This window comes from Ranitomeya imitator, chromosome 6 (assembly GCF_032444005.1).
Source record: "Ranitomeya imitator isolate aRanImi1 chromosome 6, aRanImi1.pri, whole genome shotgun sequence".
In the NCBI taxonomy this organism is placed as follows: Eukaryota; Metazoa; Chordata; class Amphibia; order Anura; family Dendrobatidae; genus Ranitomeya; species Ranitomeya imitator.
The window spans coordinates 575,691,673-575,705,748 of NC_091287.1; the positions used below are offsets into that span (position 1 = coordinate 575,691,673).

At 55.5% G+C, this 14,076-nt stretch overlaps 1 protein-coding gene across 2 annotated transcripts in view; it reads left to right on the top strand.

Moving 5' to 3' along the window:
- Positions 1–1,071: 1,071 nt before the first annotated feature.
- The window catches only part of LOC138643272 (plectin-like), a 554,763-nt gene continuing 541,758 nt past the window's right edge, over positions 1,072–14,076 (top strand). Inside the window, exon 1 of one of the 2 annotated variants that reach the window (XM_069732195.1) lies at positions 1,072–1,177. The gene's annotated coding sequence lies outside the window, so the exon portion shown is untranslated. The remainder of the gene's footprint in view (positions 1,178–14,076) is intronic. The other variant, XM_069732204.1, reaches the window with a different exon arrangement.

The following is a 14,076-nucleotide window of genomic DNA, read 5'->3' on the forward strand; positions in this document are numbered from 1 at the left end:
TGTCGCTCTCTCTCCTGTCAGTCGCTCTCTCTGCTGTCTCTCTCTCCTGTCAGTCGCTCTCTGCTGTCTCTCTCTCTCTCCTGTCAGTCGCTCTCTGCTGTCTCTCTCTCTCCTGTCAGTCGCTCTCTCTGCTGTCACTCTCTCTCTCCTGTCAGTCGCTCTCTCTGCTGTCTCTCTCTCTCTCCTGTCAGTCGCCCTCTCTGCTGTCGCTCTCTCTCCTGTCAGTCGCTCTCTCTGCTGTCTCTCTCTCTCTCTCCTGTCAGTCGCTCTCTGCTGTCTCTCTCTCTCTCCTGTCAGTCGCTCTCTGCTGTCTCTCTCTCTCTCCTGTCAGTCGCTCTCTGCTGTCTCTCTCTCTCTCCTGTCAGTCGCTCTCTCTGCTGTCTCTCTCTCTCTCCTGTCAGTCGCTCTCTCTGCTGTCTCTCTCTCTCTCCTGTCAGTCGCTCTCTCTGCTGTCTCTCTCTCTCTCTCCTGTCAGTCGCCCTCTCTGCTGTCGCTCTCTCTCCTGTCAGTCGCTCTCTCTGCTGTCTCTCTCTCTCTCTCCTGTCAGTCGCCCTCTCTGCTGTCGCTCTCTCTCCTGTCAGTCGCTCTCTCTGCTGTCTCTCTCTCTCTCTCCTGTCAGTCGCTCTCTGCTGTCTCTCTCTCTCTCCTGTCAGTCGCCCTCTCTGCTGTCTCTCTCTCTCTCTCTCTCCTGTCAGTCGCTCTCTATTCCTGGCTGAGTGTCTGGGTGATGCCGCTAGGGGCGTAGCTGGCTCTGTTGTGTGTGGGCGGCTCCCAGTTTCTGGCTCCTCCCCCGGTGTATCCTTGGCTGTGATGCCGCTAGGGGAGTGGTTGGCGCTGCAGTGTGGGCGGATCCAGGATTCTGGTTCCTCCCCCCGGAGTGTATCCTTGGCCGTGTGATACCTATAGGGGCGTGGTCGACGCTGCTGTGTGGGCGGCCCCGGCTCCTCCCCCGGTGTGTATCTCTGGCCTGTGATGCCGCTAGGGGCGTGGTCGGCGCTGCTGTGTAGGCGGCTCCCGGCTCCTCCCCCGGTGTGTATCTCTGGCCTGTGATGCGGCTAGGGGCGTGGTCGGCGCTGCTGTGTGGGCGGGCAGAGTGTGTGGGCGGGCCCGTGCCCCCCAGCTCTTCAGGCTCTGCTGTGGATGGATCTTGCGGTGGTCTCTGGATGCTGATGCTGCGGTGAGTGGGTGATGGGGAGGTCGCAGTGAGGCCTGGTGTTGGGGGTCACTGCCCCAATAATAATGGTACAGAAGCCGCAGCACAGGGAAGGATGGGGGCAGTAATTAACCCTTCCCCTACAGCACTGCAGAGCCGAGCGGAGTGTGGCATCTGCACCTGTGAGCGAGAGGGCCCCGGACACCAACATGTGGCCCTATACACCTGCGTGTGTCCCCCCCGAACCTCCCATCACCCCATAATCAGATGTGTCCCCCCCGAACCTCCCATCACTATAATCAGAAGTGTCCCCCCGAACCTCCCATCACTATAATCAGATGTGTCCCCCGAACCTCCCATCACCCCATAATCAGATGTGTCCCCCGAACCTCCAATCCCCCCATAATCAGATGTGTCCCCCCGAACCTCCCATCCCCCATAATCAGCTGTGTCCCCCCGAACCTCCAATCCCCCCATAATCAGATGTGTCCCCCCCGAACCTCCCATCACCCCATAATCAGATGTGTCCCCCCCGAACCTCCAATCCCCCCATAATCAGATGTGTCCCCCCGAACCTCCCATCCCCCATAATCAGCTGTGTCCCCCCGAACCTCCAATCCCCCCATAATCAGATGTGTCCCCCCGAACCTCCCATCCCCCATAATCAGCTGTGTCCCCCCGAACCTCCCATCACTATAATCAGATGTGTCCCCCCGAACCTCCCATCACTATAATCAGATGTGTCCCCCCGAACCTCCCATCCCCCCATAATCAGATGTGTCCCCCCGAACCTCCCATCACCCATAATCAGCTGTGTCCCCCCGAACCTCCCATCACTATAATCAGATGTGTCCCCCCGAACCTCCCATCACTATAATCAGATGTGTCCCCCCGAACCTCCCATCCCCCCATAATCAGATGTGTCCCCCCGAACCTCCCATCACCCCATAATCAGATGTGTCCCCCCCGAACCTCCCATCACTCTATAATCAGATGTGTCCCCCCGAACCTCCCATCACTCTATAATCAGATGTGTCCCCCCCGAACCTCCCATCACTCTATAATCAGATGTGTCCCCCCCGAACCTCCCATCACTATAATCAGATGTGTCCCCCGAACCTCCCATCACCCCATAATCAGATGTGTCCCCCCGAACCTCCCATCACTCTATAATCAGATGTGTCCCCCCGAACCTCCCATCACTATAATCAGATGTGTCCCCCCCGAACCTCCCATCACTCTATAATCAGATGTGTCCCCCCCGAACCTCCCATCACTATAATCAGATGTGTCCCCCGAACCTCCCATCACTCTATAATCAGATGTGTCCCCCCGAACCTCCCATCACTATAATCAGATGTGTCCCCCGAACCTCCCATCACTATAATCAGATGTGTCCCCCCCCGAACCTCCCATCACCCCATAATCAGATGTGTCCCCCCCCGAACCTCCCATCACTATAATCAGATGTGTCCCCCCGAACCTCCCATCCCCCATAATCAGATGTGTCCCCCGAACCTCCCATCACTATAATCAGATGTGTCCCCCCGAACCTCCCATCACCCCATAATCAGATGTGTCCCCCCCGAACCTCCCATCACTATAATCAGATGTGTCCCCCCCGAACCTCCCATCACCCCATAATCAGATGTGTCCCCCCGAACCTCCCATCACTCTATAATCAGATGTGTCCCCCCGAACCTCCCATCACTATAATCAGATGTGTCCCCCGAACCTCCCATCACTATAATCAGATGTGTCCCCCCCCGAACCTCCCATCACCCCATAATCAGATGTGTCCCCCCCGAACTTCCCATCCCCCATAATCAGATGTGTCCCCCCGAACCTCCCATCACTATAATCAGATGTGTCCCCCCGAACCTACCATCACTATAATCAGATGTGTCCCCCCGAACCTCCCATCACTATAATCAGATGTGTCCCCCCCGAACCTCCCATCACCCCATAATCAGATGTGTCCCCCCGAACCTCCCATCACTCTATAATCAGATGTGTCCCCCCGAACCTCCCATCACTATAATCAGATGTGTCCCCCGAACCTCCCATCACTATAATCAGATGTGTCCCCCCCCGAACCTCCCATCACCCCATAATCAGATGTGTCCCCCCCGAACCTCCCATCCCCCATAATCAGATGTGTCCCCCCGAACCTCCCATCACTATAATCAGATGTGTCCCCCCGAACCTCCCATCACCCCATAATCAGATGTGTCCCCCCGAACCTCCCATCACTCTATAATCAGATGTGTCCCCCCGAACCTCCCATCACTCTATAATCAGATGTGTCCCCCCCGAACCTCCCAACCCCATAATCAGATGTGTCCCCCCGAACCTCCCATCACTATAATCAGATGTGTCCCCCCGAACCTCCCATCACCCCATAATCAGATGTGTCCCCCCCCCCGAACCTCCCATCCCCCATAATCAGATGTGTCCCCCCGAACCTCCCATCACTATAATCAGATGTGTCCCCCCGAACCTCCCATCACCCCATAATCAGATGTGTCCCCCCGAACCTCCCATCACTCTATAATCAGATGTGTCCCCCCGAACCTCCCATCACTATAATCAGATGTGTCCCCCGAACCTCCCATCACTATAATCAGATGTGTCCCCCCCCCGAACCTCCCATCACCCCATAATCAGATGTGTCCCCCCCCGAACCTCCCATCCCCCATAATCAGATGTGTCCCCCCGAACCTCCCATCACTATAATCAGATGTGTCCCCCCGAACCTCCCATCACCCCATAATCAGATGTGTCCCCCCGAACCTCCCATCACTCTATAATCAGATGTGTCCCCCCCGAACCTCCCATCACTATAATCAGATGTGTCCCCCGAACCTCCCATCACCCCATAATCAGATGTGTCCCCCCGAACCTCCCATCACTCTATAATCAGATGTGTCCCCCCGAACCTCCCATCACTATAATCAGATGTGTCCCCCGAACCTCCCATCACTATAATCAGATGTGTCCCCCCCCGAACCTCCCATCACCCCATAATCAGATGTGTCCCCCCCGAACCTCCCATCCCCCCATAATCAGATGTGACCCCCCCGAACCTCCCATCACCCCATAATCAGATGTGTCCCCCCCCGAACCTCCCATCATCCCATAATCAGATGTGTCCCCCCGAACCTCCCATCCCCCCATAATCAGATGTGTCCCCCCCCCCCGAACCTCCCATCACTATATAATCAGATGTGTCCCCCGAACCTCCCATCACCCCATAATCAGATGTGTCCCCCCGAACCTCCCATCACCCCATAATCAGATGTGTCCCCCCCGAACCTCCCATCACCCCATAATCAGATGTGTCCCCCCGAACCTCCCATCACCCCATAATCAGATGTGTCCCCCCGAACCTCCCATCACTCTATAATCAGATGTGTCCCCCCCGAACCTCCCATCACTATAATCAGATGTGTCCCCCGAACCTCCCATCACCCCATAATCAGATGTGTCCCCCCGAACCTCCCATCACTCTATAATCAGATGTGTCCCCCCCCGAACCTCCCATCACCCCATAATCAGATGTGTCCCCCCGAACCTCCCATCACCCCATAATCAGATGTGTCCCCCCGAACCTCCCATCACCCCATAATCAGATGTGTCCCCCCGAACCTCCCATCACTCTATAATCAGATGTGTCCCCCCGAACCTCCCATCACTATAATCAGATGTGTCCCCCGAACCTCCCATCACCCCATAATCAGATGTGTCCCCCCCCGAACCTCCCATCACTATAATCAGATGTGTCCCCCCGAACCTCCCATCACCCCATAATCAGATGTGTCCCCCCCGAACCTCCCATCACTATATAATCAGATGTGTCCCCCCCCGAACCTCCCATCACTATAATCAGATGTGTCCCCCCGAACCTCCCATCACTCTATAATCAGATGTGTCCCCCAAACCTCCCATCCCCCCATAATCAGATGTGTCCCCCCCCGAACCTCCCATCACACCATAATCAGATGTGTCCCCCCCGAACCTCCCATCACTCTATAATCAGATGTGTCCCCCCCGAACCTCCCATCACACCATAATCAGATGTGTCCCCCCCCGAACCTCCCATCACTATAATCAGATGTGTCCCCCGAACCTCCCATCACCCCATAATCAGATGTGTCCCCCCGAACCTCCCATCATTCCATAATCAGATGTGTCCCCCCCGAACCTCCCATCACCCCATAATCAGATGTGTCCCCCCCGAACCTCCCATCCCCCATAATCAGATGTGTCCCCCCTGAACCTCCCATCACACCATAATCAGATGTGTCCCCCCCCGAACCTCCCATCACTATAATCAGATGTGTCCCCCCGAACCTCCCATCCCCCCATAATCAGATGGGCCCCCCCCCGAACCTCCCATCACTATAATCAGATGTGTCCCCCCCGAACCTCCCATCACACCATAATCAGATGTGTCCCCCCCCGAACCTCCCATCACTATAATCAGATGTGTCCCCCGAACCTCCCATCACCCCATAATCAGATGTGTCCCCCCCCAAACCTCCCATCACCCCATAATCAGATGTGTCCCCCCCGAACCTCCCATCCCCCATAATCAGATGTGTCCCCCCGAACCTCCCATCACTATAATCAGATGTGTCCCCCCGAACCTCCCATCACCCCATAATCAGATGTGTCCCCCCGAACCTCCCATCACTCTATAATCAGATGTGTCCCCCCGAACCTCCCATCACTCTATAATCAGATGTGTCCCCCCCGAACCTCCCAACCCCATAATCAGATGTGTCCCCCCGAACCTCCCATCACTATAATCAGATGTGTCCTCCCGAACCTCCCATCACCCCATAATCAGATGTGTCCCCCCGAACCTCCCATCACCCCATAATCAGATGTGTCCCCCCCCCCGAACCTCCCATCCCCCATAATCAGATGTGTCCCCCCGAACCTCCCATCACTATAATAAGATGTGTCCCCCCGAACCTCCCATCACCCCATAATCAGATGTGTCCCCCCGAACCTCCCATCACTCTATAATCAGATGTGTCCCCCCGAACCTCCCATCACTATAATCAGATGTGTCCCCCGAACCTCCCATCACTATAATCAGATGTGTCCCCCCCCCGAACCTCCCATCACTATAATCAGATGTGTCCCCCCCGAACCTCCCATCCCCCATAATCAGATGTGTCCCCCCCCGGACCTCCCATCCCCCATAATCAGATGTGTCCGCCCGAACCTCCCATCACTATAATCAGATGTGTCCCCCCGAACCTCCCATCACCCCATAATCAGATGTGTCCCCCCGAACCTCCCATCACTCTATAATCAGATGTGTCCCCCACGAACCTCCCATCACTATAATCAGATGTGTCCCCCGAACCTCCCATCACCCCATAATCAGATGTGTCCCCCCGAACCTCCCATCACTCTATAATCAGATGTGTCCCCCCCGAACCTCCCATCACTATAATCAGATGTGTCCCCCGAACCTCCCATCACTATAATCAGATGTGTCCCCCCGAACCTCCCATCACCCCATAATCAGATGTGTCCCCCCGAACCTCCCATCCCCCCATAATCAGATGTGACCCCCCCGAACCTCCCATCACCCCATAATCAGATGTGTCCCCCCCCGAACCTCCCATCATCCCATAATCAGATGTGTCCCCCCCCCCCGAACCTCCCATCCCCCCATAATCAGATGTGTCCCCCCCCCGAACCTCCCATCACTATATAATCAGATGTGTCCCCCGAACCTCCCATCACCCCATAATCAGATGTGTCCCCCCCGAACCTCCCATCACCCCATAATCAGATGTGTCCCCCCCGAACCTCCCATCACCCCATAATCAGATGTGTCCCCCCGAACCTCCCATCACCCCATAATCAGATGTGTCCCCCCGAACCTCCCATCACTCTATAATCAGATGTGTCCCCCCCGAACCTCCCATCACTATAATCAGATGTGTCCCCCGAACCTCCCATCACCCCATAATCAGATGTGTCCCCCCGAACCTCCCATCACTCTATAATCAGATGTGTCCCCCCCCGAACCTCCCATCACCCCATAATCAGATGTGTCCCCCCGAACCTCCCATCACCCCATAATCAGATGTGTCCCCCCGAACCTCCCATCACCCCATAATCAGATGTGTCCCCCCGAACCTCCCATCACTCTATAATCAGATGTGTCCCCCCGAACCTCCCATCACTATAATCAGATGTGTCCCCCGAACCTCCCATCACCCCATAATCAGATGTGTCCCCCCCCGAACCTCCCATCACTATAATCAGATGTGTCCCCCCGAACCTCCCATCACCCCATAATCAGATGTGTCCCCCCCGAACCTCCCATCACTATATAATCAGATGTGTCCCCCCCCGAACCTCCCATCACTATAATCAGATGTGTCCCCCCGAACCTCCCATCACTATAATCAGATGTGTCCCCCCGAACCTCCCATCACTATAATCAGATGTGTGCCCCCAAACCTCCCATCACTATAATCAGATGTGTCCCCCCCGAACCTCCCATCACTATAATCAGATGTGTGCCCCCCCGAACCTCCCATCACCCCATAATCAGATGTGTCCCCCCCCGAACCTCCCGTCCCCCATAATCAGATGTGTCCCCCCCCCGAACCTCCCATCACTCTATAGATAGATGTGTCCCCCCCCTGAACGTCCCATCACACCATAATCAGATGTGTCCCCCCCCGAACCTCCCATCACTATAATCAGATGTGTCCCCCCGAACCTCCCATCACCCCATAATCAGATGTGTCCCCCGAACCTCCCATCACCCCATAATCAGATGTGTCCCCCCCCCCGAACCTCCCATCACTATATAATCAGATGTGTCCCCCCCGAACCTCCCATCATCCCATAATCAGATGTGTCCCCCGAACCTCCCATCACCCCATAATCAGATGTGTCCCCCCCGAACCTCCCATCACCCCATAATCAGATGTGTCCCCCCGAACCTCCCATCACCCCATAATCAGATGTGTCCCCCCGAACCTCCCATCACTCTATAATCAGATGTGTCCCCCCCGAACCTCCCATCACTATAATCAGATGTGTCCCCCGAACCTCCCATCACCCCATAATCAGATGTGTCCCCCCGAACCTCCCATCACTCTATAATCAGATGTGTCCCCCCCCGAACCTCCCATCACCCCATAATCAGATGTGTCCCCCCGAACCTCCCATCACTCTATAATCAGATGTGTCCCCCCGAACCTCCCATCACTCTATAATCAGATGTGTCCCCCCGAACCTCCCATCACTATAATCAGATGTGTCCCCCGAACCTCCCATCACCCCATAATCAGATGTGTCCCCCCCCGAACCTCCCATCACTATAATCAGATGTGTCCCCCCGAACCTCCCATCACTATAATCAGATGTGTCCCCCCGAACCTCCCATCACTATAATCAGATGTGTGCCCCCAAACCTCCCATCACTATAATCAGATGTGTCCCCCCCGAACCTCCCATCACTATAATCAGATGTGTGCCCCCCCGAACCTCCCATCACTCTATAAATAGATGTGTCCCCCCCCTGAACGTCCCATCACACCATAATCAGATGTGTCCCCCCCCGAACCTCCCATCACTATAATCAGATGTGTCCCCCCGAACCTCCCATCACCCCATAATCAGATGTGTCCCCCGAACCTCCCATCACCCCATAATCAGATGTGTCCCCCCCCCGAACCTCCCATCCCTCATAATCAGATGTGTCCCCCCTGAACCTCCCATCACACCATAATCAGATGTGTCCCCCCCCGAACCTCCCATCACTATAATCAGATGTGTCCCCCGAACCTCCCATCACCCCATAATCAGATGTGTCCCCCCCGAACCTCCCATCCCCCATAATCAGATGTGTCCCCCCTGAACCTCCCATCACACCATAATCAGATGTGTCCCCCCCGAACCTCCCATCACTATAATCAGATGTGTCCCCCGAACCTCCCATCATTCCATAATCAGATGTGTCCCCCCCAAACCTCCCATCACCCCATAATCAGATGTGTCCCCCCCGAACCTCCCATCACTCCATAATCAGATGTGTCCCCCGAACCTCCCATCACCCCATAATCAGATGTGTCCCCCGAACCTCCCATCACCCCATAATCAGATGTGTCCCCCCGAACCTCCCATCACCCCATAATCAGATGTGTCCCCCCCGAACCTCCCATCACCCCATAATCAGATGTGTCCCCCCCGAACCTCCCATCACTATAATCAGATGTGTCCCCCCGAACCTCCCATCACTATAATCAGATGTGTCCCCCCGAACCTCCCATCCCCCCATAATCAGATGTGACCTCCCCCCGAACCTCCCATCACCCCATAATCAGATGTGTCCCCCCCCGAACCTCCCATCACTATAATCAGATGTGTCCCCCCGAACCTCCCATCCCCCCATAATCAGATGTGTCCCCCCCCGAACCTCCCATCATTCCATAATCAGATGTGTCCCCCCGAACCTCCCATCCCCCATAATCAGATGTGTCCCCCCCGAACCTCCCATCACACCATAATCAGATGTGTCCCCCCGAACCTCCCATCACACCATAATCAGATGTGTCCCCCCGAACCTCCCATCCCCCATAATCAGATGTGTCCCCCCGAACCTCCCATCCCCCATAATCAGATGTGTCCCCCCCCGAACCTCCCATCACACCATAATCAGATGTGTCCCCCCCGAACCTCCCATCCCCCATAATCAGATGTGTCCCCCCGAACCTCCCATCACTATAATCAGATGTGTCCCCCCGAACCTCCCATCACCCCATAATCAGATGTGTCCCCCCGAACCTCCCATCACTATAATCAGATGTGTCCCCCCGAACCTCCCATCACCCCATAATCAGATGTGTCCCCCCGAACCTCCCATCACTCTATAATCAGATGTGTCCTCCCCCGAACCTCCCATCACTATAATCAGATGTGTCCCCCAAAACTCCCATCACCCCATAATCAGATGTGTCCCCCCGAACCTCCCATCCCCCCATAATCAGATGTGTCCCCCCCGAACCTCCCATCACACCATAATCAGATGTGTCCCCCCCCGAACCTCCCATCACTATAATCAGATGTGTCCCCCGAACCTCCCATCACCCCATAATCAGATGTGTCCCCCCGAACCTCCCATCATTCCATAATCAGATGTGTCCCCCCCGAACCTCCCATCACCCCATAATCAGATGTGTCCCCCCCGAACCTCCCATCCCCCATAATCAGATGTGTCCCCCCTGAACCTCCCATCACACCATAATCAGATGTGTCCCCCCCCGAACCTCCCATCACTATAATCAGATGTGTCCCCCCGAACCTCCCATCCCCCCATAATCAGATGGGCCCCCCCCCGAACCTCCCATCACTATAATCAGATGTGTCCCCCCCGAACCTCCCATCACACCATAATCAGATGTGTCCCCCCCGAACCTCCCATCACTATAATCAGATGTGTCCCCCGAACCTCCCATCACCCCATAATCAGATGTGTCCCCCCGAACCTCCCATCATTCCATAATCAGATGTGTCCCCCCCCGAACCTCCCATCACCCCATAATCAGATGTGTCCCCCGAACCTCCCATCACCCCATAATCAGATGTGTCCCCCCGAACCTCCCATCACCCCATAATCAGATGTGCCCCCCCCGAACCTCCCATCACTATAATCAGATGTGTCCCCCCGAACCTCCCATCACCCCATAATCAGATGTGTCCCCCCGAACCTCCCATCATTCCATAATCAGATGTGTCCCCCCCGAACCTCCCATCACCCCATAATCAGATGTGTCCCCCCCGAACCTCCCATCACCCCATAATCAGATGTGTCCCCCCGAACCTCCCATCACCCCATAATCAGATGTGTCCCCCCGAACCTCCCATCACCCCATAATCAGATGTGTCCCCCCCGAACCTCCCATCCCCCATAATCAGATGTGTCCCCCCCCCGAACCTCCCATCACTCTATAAATAGATGTGTCCCCCCTGAACGTCCCATCACACCATAATCAGATGTGTCCCCCCCCGAACCTCCCATCACTATAATCAGATGTGTCCCCCGAACCTCCCATCACCCCATAATCAGATGTGTCCCCCCGAACCTCCCATCATTCCATAATCAGATGTGTCCCCCCTGAACCTCCCATCACCCCATAATCAGATGTGTCCCCCCCGAACTCCCCATCACCCCATAATCAGATGTGTCCCCCCCGAACCTCCCATCCCCCATAATCAGATGTGTCCCCCCTGAACCTCCCATCACACCATAATCAGATGTGTCCCCCCCCCCCCGGAACCTCCCATCACTATAATCAGATGTGTCCCCCCGAACCTCCCATCCCCCCATAATCAGATGTGCCCCCCCCGAACCTCCCATCACTATAATCAGATGTGTCCCCCCCGAACCTCCCATCACACCATAATCAGATGTGTCCCCCCCCCGAACCTCCCATCACTATAATGAGATGTGTCCCCCTAACCTCCCATCACCCCATAATCAGATGTGTCCCCCCGAACCTCCCATCATTCCATAATCAGATGTGTCCCCCCCGAACCTCCCATCACCCCATAATCAGATGTGTCCCCCCCGAACCTCCCATCACCCCATAATCAGATGTGTCCCCCCGAACCTCCCATCACCCCATAATCAGATGTGTCCCCCCCGAACCTCCCATCACCCCATAATCAGATGTGTCCCCCCCCGAACCTCCCATCACTATAATCAGATGTGTCCCCCCGAACCTCCCATCACTATAATCAGATGTGTCCCCCCGAACCTCCCATCCCCCCCATAATCAGATGTGACCCCCCCGAACCTCCCATCACCCCATAATCAGATGTGTCCCCCCCGAACCTCCCATCACTATAATCAGATGTGTCCCCCCGAACCTCCCATCCCCCCATAATCAGATGTGTCCCCCCCCGAACCTCCCATCATTCCATAATCAGATGTGTCCCCCCGAACCTCCCATCCCCCATAATCAGATGTGTCCCCCCCGAACCTCCCATCACACCATAATCAGATGTGTCCCCCCGAACCTCCCATCACACCATAATCAGATGTGTCCCCCCCGAACCTCCCATCCCCCATAATCAGATGTGTCCCCCCGAACCTCCCATCACTATAATCAGATGTGTCCCCCGAACCTCCCATCACCCCATAATCAGATGTGTCCCCCCGAACCTCCCATCACTATAATCAGATGTGTCCCCCCGAACCTCCCATCACCCCATAATCAGATGTGTCCCCCCGAACCTCCCATCACTCTATAATCAGATGTGTCCCCCCCCCGAACCTCCCATCACTATAATCAGATGTGTCCCCCGAACCTCCCATCACCCCATAATCAGATGTGTCCCCCCCGAACCTCCCATCCCCCATAATCAGATGTGTCCCCCCTGAACCTCCCATCACACCATAATCAGATGTGTCCCCCCCCGAACCTCCCATCACTCTATAATCAGATGTGTCCCCCCCGAACCTCCCATCACTATAATCAGAAGTGTCCCCCCGAACCTCCCATCACTATAATCAGATGTGTCCCCCCCCGAACCTCCCATCACTATAATCAGATGTGTCCCCCGAACCTCCCATCACACCATAATCAGATGTGTTCCCCCCCCGAACCTCCCATCACTATAATCAGATGTGTCCCCCCCGAACCTCCCATCACTATAATCAGATGTGTCCCCCCCCGAACCTCCCATCCCCCATAATCAGATGTGTCCCCCCCCGAACCTCCCATCACTCTATAAATAGATGTGTCCCCCCCTGAACGTCCCATCACACCATAATCAGATGTGTCCCCCCCGAACCTCCCATCACTATAATCAGATGTGTCCCCCGAACCTCCCATCACCCCATAATCAGATGTGTCCCCCGAACCTCCCATCACCCCATAATCAGATGTGTCCCCCCCGAACCTCCCATCCCCCATAATCAGATGTGTCCCCCCGAACCTCCCATCACTCTATAATCAGATGTGTCCCCCCCCGAACCTCCCATCACTATAATCAGAAGTGTCCCCCCGAACCTCCCATCACTATAATCAGATGCGTCCCCCCCCGAACCTCCCATCAGTATAATCAGATGTGTCCCCCGAACCTCCCATCACACCATAATCAGATGTGTTCCCCCCCGAACCTCCCATCACTATAATCAGATGTGTCCCCCCCCGAACCTCCCATCCCCCATAATCAGATGTGTCCCCCCCCCGAACCTCCCATCACTCTATAAATAGATGTGTCCCCCCCTGAACGTCCCATCACACCATAATCAGATGTGTCCCCCCCCGAACCTCCCATCACTATAATCAGATGTGTCCCCCGAACCTCCCATCACCCCATAATCAGATGTGTCCCCCCGAACCTCCCATCATTCCATAATCAGATGTGTCCCCCCCGAACCTCCCATCACCCCATAATCAGATGTGTCCCCCGAACCTCCCATCACCCCATAATCAGATGTGTCCCCCCCGAACCTCCCATCCCCCATAATCAGATGTGTCCCCCCTGAACCTCCCATCACACCATAATCAGATGTGTCCCCCCCGAACCTCCCATCACTATAATCAGATGTGTCCCCCCGAACCTCCCATCCCCCCATAATCAGATGTGTCCCCCCCCGAACCTCCCATCACTATAATCAGATGTGTCCCCCCCGAACCTCCCATCACACCATAATCAGATGTGTCCCCCCCCGAACCTCCCATCACTATAATCAGATGTGTCCCCCGAACCTCCCATCACCCCATAATCAGATGTGTCCCCCGAACCTCCCATCACCCCATAATCAGATGTGTCCCCCCGAACCTCCCATCACTCTATAATCAGATGTGTCCCCCCCCGAACCTCCCATCACTATAGTCAGATGTGTCCCCCGAACCTCCCATCACCCC